At 40.0% G+C, this 8,620-nt stretch overlaps 2 pseudogenes; both read left to right on the forward strand.

Annotated features, from left to right (window-relative positions):
- Window positions 1-571: 571 nt before the first annotated feature.
- LOC139362624 (elongation factor 1-alpha 1-like) lies at window positions 572-5,944 on the forward strand (annotated as a pseudogene).
- Window positions 5,945-7,142: 1,198 nt separating this feature from the next.
- On the forward strand, window positions 7,143-8,195 carry LOC105475919 (ras-related protein Ral-A-like; annotated as a pseudogene).
- Window positions 8,196-8,620: the final 425 nt, after the last annotated feature.

An 8,620-nucleotide genomic window follows, 5' to 3' on the forward strand; every position in this document is an offset into this window, starting at 1 on the left:
AAATAGTGGGTTTTTTTTCTATTACTGATCTAATGTTGTTCTTAAGCCACACACTGCTGGATATCAAGAGGAAAAAAATGTTAAGTTTTCCAAGTAAAAGTGTTAAGTTTCTTCTGGTCTAAGGAGTAGTTATACAAGGTTTGCATTTTTTAGAGGGAAGAATGAAATATATAGAAATTAAAGTGGTATGATACCCAGATTTGCTTTAAAATATTTTTGCAAGAATAGGAAGGTGTGGGGGCGGGGGAGGGGAGGGCAGAGCAGAACGGGGGAGGGCATAGGAGAAAAAGAAAAAGAAATAGAAACAAAAAAAAGCTTTTTCATAATGAGTTTGAAGCCAGAACATGAGTGTTGTGAAAATTACCACTAAATCAAAGCCAAAACGAGAAAGAAATGACTCATATCAGCATCATCATTAATAGACATGTAGATTAGGGTAAGTCCACCACTACTGGCCATCTGACCTACAAGTGTGGGGTGATCAACAAAAGAACCATTGAAAAGTTTGAGAAGGAGGCTGCTGAGATTGGAGAGGGCTCCTTCAAGTATCTCAGATTTTAAATGAGTGAAACAACGAATTATTGATGTTAACAAAATGGATTCCACTGAGCCACCCTACAGCCATAAGAGGTAAGAGGGAATCATTAAGGAAGTCAGCATGTACATTACAAAAACTGGCTACAACCCTGACACAGTAGCATGTGTGCCAATTTCTAGTTGGAATGGTGAGAACGTGCTGGAGCCAAGTGCTAATATGCTTTGGTTCAAGGGACAAAAAGTCACCTCTAAAGATGGCAATGCCAGCGGAACCATGCTGCTTTCTTGAAACTCTGCAATGCATCCTACCAACAATTCATCCAACTGACAAGACCTTGAGTCTGCCTCTCCAGGATGTCTACAGAATTGGTGGTATTGGAACTCTTTCTGCAGCCTGAGTGGAGATTGGGGTTCCCAAACCCAGCACAGTGCTCACCTTTGCTCCAGTCGACGTTACAACTGAAGTAAAGTCTGTTGAAATGCACCATGAAGCTTCGAGTGAAGCTCTTCCTGGGGACAATGTGGGCCTCAATGCCAAGAACATATCTGTCAAAAATGTCTGTCATGGCAATGTTGCTGGTGACAGGAAAAATGACCCATCAGTGGGAGCAACTAGCTTCACTGCTCAGGTGATTATCCTCCACTATCCAGGCCAAATCAGTGCTGGCTATGCCGCTATTCTGGATTGTCAAACAGTTCACATTGCTTGCAATTTTGCTGAGTTGAGGGGAAAGATTGATCACCATTCTTGTAAGAAGCTGGAAGATGGCCCTACATTCTTGAAATTGGGAGAAGCTGTTGTCACTGAAATTGTTTCTGGCAAACCCAGGTGGGTTGAGAGATTCTCTGACTGTCCCTCTTTGGGTCATTTTGCAGTTTGTCATATGAAACAGATCATTGCTGTGGGTGTCATCAAAGCAGCAGACAAGAGGGCTGCTGGAGGAAGCTAGGTCACCAAGTCTGCCCAGAAAGCTCAGAAGGCTAAATGCATATTATCTCTACTACCTGACACTTCAGTCTTAATCAATGGTGGAAGAACAGTCTCAGAACTATTTCTTTCAACTAGCCATTTAACTTTAATAATAAAAGACCAGTTAATGATAACATTGCCTTGTAAAATCTTCAGAAGGAAAGGAGAATGTTTTGTGAACCATTTTGGTTTCTTTTTCATGAGGCAGTTTTAAGTTATTAGTTTTCAAAATCAGTACATTTTAATAGAAAAAAACAAAAATCTGTCACAGAATTTTGAGACCCATTAAAGCAAAGTTTAATGAGGAAAAAAAGAAAGAGAAAAAGAAAGATAGGTTTTGTGTCCATGGCAACAAATTGATGATTCTAGAATCAGAATATATGGTAGTTCATTACACTATTTTCTTTAATGTTTTGATGTTTGAAACCTTCATTAAATAATTTTTTTCTTTAAAAGAGTCTGAGCAGAAAATAATTTATTTAAAGTAAATGCTCAGTCTTTCACAGTTCTTTCCTCCTCTGGCATCTGGGCATATGATGCAGTTTATGGGAAATTTTTGTGCTGAGGGACAGGGGGCTTTCACTCCACACTTCAGGCCCGTGTGTGCTATCTCCGGGATTTGAGGATTTTGCTTATATCCATGGTTAGGTGGCCTACCACGGTCACATTGTGTCTGGAATTAGTTCCTTCCAGTGGGTTCTTGGTCTCACTGACATCAAGAATGAAGCCACGGACCCTCACAGTGTTACAGTTCTTAAAGATGGTGTGTCCAGAGTTTGTTCCTTCGGATGTTTAGATGTGTCCAGAGTTCCTCCTTCTGGTGGGTTCATGGTCTTGCTGACTTCAGGAGTGAAGCCACAGACCTTTGCAGTGAGTGTTATAGCTCTTAAAGGTGGCACATCCGGAGTCGTTCATTCCTCCCGGTGGGTTCGTGGTCTCACTGGCTTCAAGAGTGAAGCTGCAGACCGCCGCAGTGAGTGTTACAGCTCATAAAGGTAGTGCGGACCCGAAGAGTGAGCAGCAGCAAAATTTATTTTGACTAGAGAAAGAACAAAGCTTCCACATTGCAGAAGGGGAACCAAGGGGATTGCCGCTACTGGTTGGGGTGGCCAGCTTTCATTCCCTTATTTGGCCCCTCCCATGTCTCACTGATTTGTCCATTTTACAGAGTGCTGATTGGTCCATTTTACAGTGTGCTGATTGGTGCATTTTTACAGAGTGCTGATTGGTGCATTTACAATCCTTTAGCTAGACACAGAGCACTGATTGGTGCATTTACAATCCTTTAGCTAGACACAAAAATTCTCCAAGTCCCCATGGACTCAGAAGCCCAGCTGGTTTCACCTCTCAACATCTCAGATGACTTGTTTTGGTGCTGCTAAGTTGTTGCTAGTTGGTCTGGCTCACTGGGGTCTCATGGTGGCACCTGTTATTGTCCTGTTTTGGTGCTGCTAAGTTGTTGCTAGTTGGTCTGGCTCACTGGGGTCTCATGGTGGCACCTGTTATTGTCCTCAGCCATTTGCCACCAGAAGGAAAATCTCTACACTCTTCATCCTGACCTCAGGTCTGAACTACTTCGCGTGTCTTACCATCATCTCTAAACCACAATGCCCAACACACAAACACACAAACACACTCGTGGAGGTTGGGATAGCAGAGGGAATCTCTGAATGCCTTGCATGTCAGGGTTGGCCATGAGGCACCAGGAACCTCAAGTTTATGCCTCAAAAGCTACTTCTGCTAATATTGAATTACAGCTCTAAATCATGATGTCTTACTCAAGTAAATGTGTAGGTTGCTCTGGAGGATCTGCCAGGGAAAGCAGACAACCAGCCCCAACACCCTCAGCTTTCCCAATATGCATCTGGATTTGCTATGGCAGCCCCCTCCCCAGCTCCACTGCCACAATATTCAACCCAAAAAAGCCACAAGCAAAGACACTACCCTTCTCTCTACTTTAAATCATTTATTTAAAAATACATCTTGTATTATCTAACTTTGATTCTAAATATGGAAATTTGCAGAACCCAAATATTGCCCCAATCCTTAGCCCAGGTACATCATTTTGGATAAGTCAGAACCTGAGTGAAAAGGTAGCTGCATAATTTTAAGTGTTCCAGTCCCAAGTTCATCCTTCTTTCTATAGTACCTTCTTAAGTATGTCTTTACTAATTTTTTAATCATACTCCAATCCATATTTAATTAACAATGGAGCTAAATGATATTCACAGGTGTTTTCTATGTCATAGCCACACTGATCTAAGTTCAGTAACCCTGGAATTAGAGATAGGGATAAGATATTAAATCAGCAATGAGAAGCACCATGAATGAAAATAGATGCTTATTCACTGCAAAGGAATAATGATGCTTCTGCACCTCTGCACTCTGAAATAAAAATGGTCACTAGAAAAATGTTTGTATTTTGTACTTAAGCAGAGAACAAATTAGAGGTAAGTTCTAAATACAAGTAATCACAAGGATCCTTTGTATTTCAAGTAAGTCCTTTTTTTGTAGGTTCATAGTCATGCAAATTACAAATAAATATATATTGCTGAATTAATTTTATTTCAATTCGAGGTGGGCTATCTTTGGCTATTTTAAATTATCTTGGAAAACTTTGGGAAGAACACTAGATTTGGCAAAGGAATTCAACTTCAATATATTATCTTTGTATGTCTTCTCAAATTAGCAAAATTTATTTTCCTCAGTGTATCTTAATATATAGTTTAAGGCCTTCAGAACTAATAATTTCAGCTATACAAAATTCTATGATTAGTAAATTTGAGTCAGGTACTATAAAAGATCAGTGCAACTTCTTCTTTATCCTTGGACATAATGTATTTTCCACAAAGTTTAGCAACTGAAAGTAAAAGAAAGCTTATCTGTTGTGTTGTCGTTTGTTGTGTTGGTTGTTATTTGACTGTGTCCACAGATCACGGGTTTGCCCATTTTTCATTTTCTATGAGCCCTATCTTCCAAAGGCCTTCTGAAACTTTATTTCAAGATCTGTTTTCAAGATACACTCAGGAACACACTGGTTCAGTATTTCATAGCTCATCACTGAATTCCTAAAGATTACAGTACAGTATCTTGAATTCCCTGGGATTTTCTATACCCCACTGAGTTCCATACCTAATGGATCGACTTGCACTCTAACTGTCTTGAAAATATATTAATAGGAGTTTTATATTTTTAAGTCCATTAAACATTCAGATGTCTGCACTCAGAATCTACACCAACTCTTTTTTGATCACTGGTCCAAGGATATAACTTTTATTGGATCAGCAACTCTCCACAGTTCTTCCTATAGTGTTCCTTACCTCAGAAAATGGCAGTGTTGTTCTTCCAGTAGCTCAGTCTGAAAACCTTAGAGATAGCCTCCACTCTTCTCCTTCACTCACACTCCACTTCTAGTCTATCAGTTTTATTTTCAAATATACTTCAAATCTAATCACTGCTTACTACCTTCACTATTCCCATCTGGGTCTAAGTCGGCATCATTGCCACGTTAGATTAGTTTCCTAATAGGTCTTCATGCTTCCAACTTGAATACCCTTTCATGATTCCCAACACACACACACACACACACACACACACAATTATTTACACCACAGTAAAAACAATACTATAAAATACCTTTACTTATTTATGTAGCACACACTTCCATGCATTAGTTTGTGCCAGGAACTGCTCAAAACACTTTACAAATATTAACTATTTTAATACTTATTCTAATCCTATGTAGCGGGGACCATGATTATCCCACTTTACAGGAAAGAAAACAGAGGCACAGAGAAAATAATAATAATTTGCCCAAAGTCACCCAGCTAACAGGTCGGAAAACCAGGACTCAACCCTGGCAGCCTTAGCTCCAGACTGCATTCACTCAGAACATGTCACTGTCTTGCCTGAGAACACCCATCATCTTCACATTTCACACAGAGTGAAAGTCCGAGTCCCCAAAGGGCTTACTAGAGTCACATGTCACTGGTCTACCTTAGACAAACCATGAATTCTCCCATCTCAGGGTCTTTGATCCATCCCTCTGCCAAGAACACTCATCTTCCATGTATACATTTGTCTCGCCCTCTCTCTTCCTTCAGATTCCTGAGCAAAGTCCAGTGAGGACTTCCTAAATTCACACCTGTGCCTTGCCAAACTGCTTTACTCTGCTTTTTTTTTCTCTGGAGCACTTATTACCGCCTAAATATATGCATTTGTCTGTTTGCTTGAAGATGTAAGCTCTGTGAGGCAAGGGCTTTGTCCTTTGTTCCCTGCTGAATCTTCAGTGCCTAGAATGTAGGAGGCCCTTAATTACCATCTGTTGGACAACTTAAGAATTATGGAACGAATCACAAAGATCAATGTGTAGAAGAAACATTTGTGAAAGAGGAAGTAGGCAACTTTGACTTCACTCTTTCTGTCCTGCCGCTTTGACCCCAGTGCTATTTAGCCTGACATTTTAACCCTGCTGTTTGCTTTTTGCTTCAACAGGACCCACAATAAAGTGATTCAACATATATAGACGATTAGATTTGTAATGCCATGAGCCAACCCTGGATATAAAATAATCCTAAAATATTTGTGGAAGATTATTCACAGTTTTCTTATGGTTTTGATAAAATTTAAATATAACACTTTAAATCATGTATAACTATAGTACAACTCCGATGAAAAGCAGTATGGAGAGTTCTCAAAGAACCAAAAATAGAAGTACCATTCAATCCAGAATCCCAACACTGCATATCTACCCAAAAGAAAAAAAAAAATCATTTTTCCAAAAAGATACCTGCATTCGTATGTTTATCACAGCACTACTATTCATAATAGCAAAGATATGGAATCAACCTAAGTGTCTATCAAAGAATGACTGGATTAAAAAAAGGTGAGGGAGATATATATATACACACACACACACACATACACATATATACACACACATCATGAAACACAACTCAGCCATAAAATACGTCTTTTGCAACAACATGAATGGAACTGAAGGCTGTTATTCTAAGTGAAATAACTCAAACAGAAAACCAGATACCACATAGTCTCACTTATAAGTGGGAGCTAAACAGCTAAACAGGGACATAGACAGTGAAATAGACACAGGAAATTCAGAAGAGGAGGAGGATGGGACAGGGTTTAGGGATGAGAAATTACCTAATGGGTACAATGTACACTATTTGGGTGATGGTCACAGTGAAAGCTTAGACTTAACCACTATGCAATATGTTCATGTAACCAAACTGTACTTGTATCCCCTAAAATGTATTTAAATAAACAAATCACATATAATTAATATTATTAGTAAAAATAATCCAAATATTCTACTCATGGGAAAATTTTTTATAGTTTAAAACTGACAAAACCTATATTTCATCAGTATAATTGATACCACGGAGGACGCTGGATCTCCCCAGGGTGGAACATCGGAATCGTCGTCCTCCTCCAGCCTCCCAGGTTCCTCCGCCACCCATCAGAGTCCTTCTTCCGCCATTCCCTGCCCGGGGCCTCCCAGGTGATGAGGGCCGAGTACCCTCTGGAGGGAGCCATGCAGCCGTGACTTCCAGAGCCCTTGGGGCAGCAGACTGGCTGATTCTTCCTAATCCTTTGATGAAAACTGTGACACAAGATGGCCACAAATAAGCCCAAGGGTCAGAACTCTTTGGCCTTACACAAGGTCATCATGGTAGACAGCAGCAGTGTGGGCAAGTCAGCTCTGACTCTGTGTGTCCAGAGTTGGCTCCTTCCTGTGGGTTCCTGTTATCTCTGACTTCAAGAATGAAGCTGGGGACCTTCGCGGTGAGTGTTACAGCTCTTAAAGGTGGCACAGATCTAAAGAATGAGCTGCAACAAGATTTATTGTGAAGAGCAAAAGAACAAAACTTCCATAGCGCAGAAAACAATCCAAGCGGGTTGCCGCTGCTAGAAGGGGTGGCCAGCTTTTATTCCCTTATTTGTCCCCTCCCGTGTCCTCCTGATTGGTCCATTTTACAGAATGCTGACTGGTCCATTTTACAGAGTGCTGATTGGTCCATTTTACAAACCTCTATCTAGCTACAGAGTGCTGATTGGTGCAGTTTACAAACCTCTTGTAAGACAGAAAAGTTCTCCAAGTCCCCACTCCACCCAGGAAGTCCAGCTGGCTTCACCTCTCATCTACAGTTCATGTACAATGAGTTTGTGGAGGAATATGAGCCTACCAAAGCAGACAGCTATCAGAAGGGAGCTCAGGATGGGGAAGAAGTACGGCTCTATACCGTAGATAGAACTGGGCAGGAGGACTACGGCTGCAATTAAAGACAACTACCTCCTCTGTGTCTTCTCTATTACAGAAATGGAATCCTTTGCAGCTACAGTTGGCTTCGGGAACAGATTTAAGAGTAAAAGAAGATGTGATTATTCCATTTCTACTGGTTGCTAACAAATCAGATTTAGAAGATAAAAGGCGGATTTCCGTAGAAGAGACAAAAAACAGAACTGACTAGTGGAGTGTTAACTATGTGGAAACATCTGCTAAAACACGAGCTAATGTTGACAAGATATTTTTTGACTTAATGAGAGAAATTCAAGTGAGAAAGATGGAAGACAGCAAAGAAAAGAGTGGAAAAAGAAGAGGAAAAGTTTAGCCAAGACAATCAGAGAAAGATGCTGCATTTTTATAATCAAATCTCTCTTATCTTGACTATACTAATAAATATAATTTATAAGTATTGCCACTGAAGGCTCAATTGATTGAAATTACTTTAACATTTTGGTAACTGTTGTATATCACTGAAAGCATGAATTGGAACTACAGTGAAATTCAAATTTACTTAAAAAAGAAATTAATGTGGCTTCACCAAGAAGCAAAGTTCAACTTGTTTAGTAACTGCCAACGATTATCATGGTCCTGAATGTAGAGTGTGAGCCTGTTTCTCGGGCAGTCTTTCCTGAAATATTAAAGAGGTGAGATGGTGGTGAAGAGGAGAAAGAAAGAGGACTTCCTCTGGCATTTTGTTATAAAGCTTACATTTAATATCATATTAAAATATCTTGGTCTTCTACTGCCTTGAAAAATGACAATTGTGAACATGATAAACTGTACCACTTTTTCAAACCATTGTTATG

This window comes from Macaca nemestrina, chromosome 4 (assembly GCF_043159975.1).
Source record: "Macaca nemestrina isolate mMacNem1 chromosome 4, mMacNem.hap1, whole genome shotgun sequence".
NCBI classification, from domain to species: domain Eukaryota; kingdom Metazoa; phylum Chordata; class Mammalia; order Primates; family Cercopithecidae; genus Macaca; species Macaca nemestrina.